The 3,434-nt window shown below is 46.5% G+C and overlaps 1 pseudogene; it reads right to left on the reverse strand.

Annotated features, from left to right (window-relative positions):
• Positions 1-376: 376 nt before the first annotated feature.
• Positions 377-2,086, reverse strand: LOC101581160 (annotated as a pseudogene).
• Positions 2,087-3,434: the final 1,348 nt, after the last annotated feature.

Raw genomic sequence — 3,434 nt, forward strand, 5'->3', positions numbered from 1 at the left:
CCTCCCTCCCTCCCTCCCTCCCTCCCTTCCTTCCTTTCTTTCCTTTGTGATTTGGATAACTTTTATTTATAAGCAGTTGCTACACAAAATATAAGCCCAGACTACCTGTGTCCCACACAATGTAGTGGTCTCAGTTCCGTGCGTGGGGTACCAAGCTCTCTTGGTGCTGAAAAGGCGGGAAAAGCACAAGCACCACCCACTCGTTTAAAAAACTAAATTAAAAGTAGAATTTTGAACTATCCCTTCTCTTGTAATAAAAAGTAGTGCTGAGATCTAGCACCAAGATTTGGTTTTGTCCTGACCTTTTACAAAGAGTCCCCCCAGGACTTACATCATTACGGTTATGAATAATAGTTCACTTTGAAGAAAAGTGGGTTTATTCTTTTCTCCTCTTCTCCCCTTCATGCTCATGTTCCTTGAGGCAGCTGTTATGTGAGGGCCTTTTAGAGCCACCATGCTGTTTGGCTTCTTCCAAAAATTGGTCCAGACCAAAAGGATCTTCTTCAAACTGAACAGGTCCTTCTTGGCCTCTCTTATGGTCAGAACCAGAAAATTCCTTGTCAGAAACAAATCTGTTCGTTTTTATTCTGGCTTCTAGGTCATCACCATATATATCCTTGTCCAGATTTTTACTGGGCCTGTAAATACTCTGGGCCATAGCTTTACCACCTCTCCAGTCTTGATCGTGTACATTGTAAATTTTGTCTTCTCCATCAGCAAATCCACTGTCCATACCCTTTGATTGGTTGAAGAGCCTCTGGTCATATTGCACTTCATTTGAAGTCCCCAGATTGGTCACAACAAGAGCAACGACTTCACTGACATCTCGATGTTCATTTCTCTGCAGGTTTGACCTCTTCTCAGGAGCTGCTCTGGAAAGATTCCGACCATGGTGCCTCTCTTTTTGCCTGTCATGCTAGATTTCATCTCTCTCATTTCCCTCTTTTTCCACATAGGTTTTGATGCCAGCTCTCCTCTCCCTAGCTTTTGGGCCATTTCCCTAAGTTTCTCTTCATGTTTCTCCTTTGTTTTTCGAGCCATGTTCTGTTCCACCTGGCCACGCATTTCCACAGCTTCACGAGCCTTAATATCAGCAATGCAGAGAGCTTCGGCCAGTTTGGCTAAGTTTTCATGTATGCGTACTGTCTGAAGTTCTCTTCTATCAGCAGCTGGACATTTGTCTAATGGGATTGTATAACCCTTTGCACCTTTCCAGTTGGAAATACAAGTCGGAATCTTCCACTCTTGCTGCTCCTTTACTGTCATCTTCTGACTACAAGAATGCACGACAAGGGCTGGAGAGATAGCTCAGTAGAGTAAGTGCTTGCCTGGCAAGCGCAAGGGCCTGAGTTCAATCCCTGGTTCTGCCAAAAAATAAAAAATAAAAAAAAATGCATGACAGGTGCAGGAGGAGAAGGTGGTCCTCGTGGAATGTTGTTATTAATCTTGAATCTTGGAGGCTCCATTGGATCTTTCTGCATTGCTACCATTCGAATAACCCTCTGTTTAGCTCCAGAGTTAAGAGCCACTCCCTGCTGGCCAGCGTGTATCGGATATACTGAGCAGCGGCCAGTTTATCAGCAGCTCGTACTGGCATGGCTGCAGCAACCTTCTGTGGTAACGATTTCTCCAAGGCTACCCTTGTCTTTTCTGTTATCTCTTTAATTGCTTCTTCATCGGGTCTCTGTAGATCTGGCTCATCTGCATTCATAGCCTCTTTTGGAACCAGGTCAGTGTATTTACTATAAATGACCTCGTCTTTTGACTGTCTCTGTCGAGCAATTGTGTCTTATTTAATTTTTCCTTCAGAATCCACGTCAATGGCCAATGCATTCGACACTTCTTTTGTTTCACCCCATATACAGTGGATACTGGGCCACATGAATCTCTGGAAAAGCACACCTCCATCTCCAAAAGCCTCTAACAACCGAGGTACTCAACCTTTCCTGTATCCATATGGGGGCGGTTCTCTCCTGGAGGAAACCAGTGAGTCCTGCCGCGATCGCTGAGGTCTTGCTTTTTCTTCAGCCTCAAGCTGGTCCTGAGGTAGTTGAGTAGGTGCAGGTAAAAAGCTGATGAGTGCCATCTTCTTCTGCTTTCTTTCCTCTGATTTCTTACCCAGTGATGTGAGCAGCTTCCCTCAGCAGGGCCCTCTCCCCTGCCCCTTCTGCCCTGGAGTTGACCGACAGTGGACTGAACTGTGGGTCCAAGTAAATCTCTCCTCCTTTAAGTGGGATTCAGAACCAGCACAGCACGGCTGAGTCCCTCCCTCCTACCTCCCTGTCCTGCGCCCCAGAAAAGCCACAGGAAGATGAGACTCATGCTGGCAAGGAAGCGAGGGGCACGGAGAGATGAACAGATGCAGTGTGAGCCGTCTGAACCTCTGGGAGCCCCCTTTTTTCTTCACATGCAGCTATGACCTCCAGCCTGCTGTTGAGACACCAGCCACTGTCACTCTGGCATACCCTATCTGTTCCTCTCCGTGCGGGCTCTCAGGGCTCTTCTTGTCTTTGCTGCTGTGCTGTGCCTCTGGCGAGCACAGACAGGACAGAAGGTACCACTCTGCAGACCAGAAAGAAAGCTCCAAAGGTGGTCTGCAGTATTCCACTGATGAACACTTAGCCACCCCGTCACAGTCCAAGATTACTAAGCATGCAAGAAGTCAAGACGGCATGACAGAGGATCAGAGAGAAGCGCATGTGACAACAGAAACACACAAGCCCCTAAGCCCTGCAGATGTTGGAATTGGCATACAACCTCGCCTTAGGGTTCTGTGTGAAGGTACTTGTTTCAAAGATATCTGAAGACATAACAGAGATCATCACAAAGAAAAAATGAATATCGATAGACTTGAAGTCATGAACAGATAGACTTGAAGGAGAGAAGATGAAACTTCTTAACACATCCTCGCAAGAATCAGATATTCCCTGGATGGACTAAGCACTGGTTTCCCCCAGTCTAAAGAGAGAAGGAGTGCCCTGCAAGGCATGGCTGGGAGATGTCCCACAACAGAGCACAGAAAGCCGAAGAAGGCAGACAATCCAGAAGAGAAGTTAAGAGACCCAGGGTGGAGGGCAGTGGAAAGGAATTTTCGGAATTGCTTCAGAAAATACCAGACAGTCCTAGGGAGAAGGAACGGTGGAGGAGATAATAGGAGAAAAATTTTCAGAACAGTCGAAAAAGAGATGAATCTATAGATTCAAGAAGCATAATGGAAGTATTGCCCATCGGGTTGAGGTACAGAAGAACAAAGGCAAGAACAGTTTTCATTCCAGGTCTGACAACAAGAAAGAAAAGTCTGAATGGAATAAAAACCTGCATGTTAAAAAAATACAGCAGGCCTAGTGCAGAGCCGTGGGTGTGAAGAGCCTCGAGAAGCAGGTCTCAGAGAGCTGGGATCCTTTCCCTAGAGGACTGCCGCCTCCCCCCTAGCC

Source organism: Octodon degus, unplaced genomic scaffold (assembly GCF_000260255.1).
Source record: "Octodon degus isolate 3935 unplaced genomic scaffold, OctDeg1.0 scaffold03714, whole genome shotgun sequence".
Lineage (NCBI taxonomy): Eukaryota > Metazoa > Chordata > Mammalia > Rodentia > Octodontidae > Octodon > Octodon degus.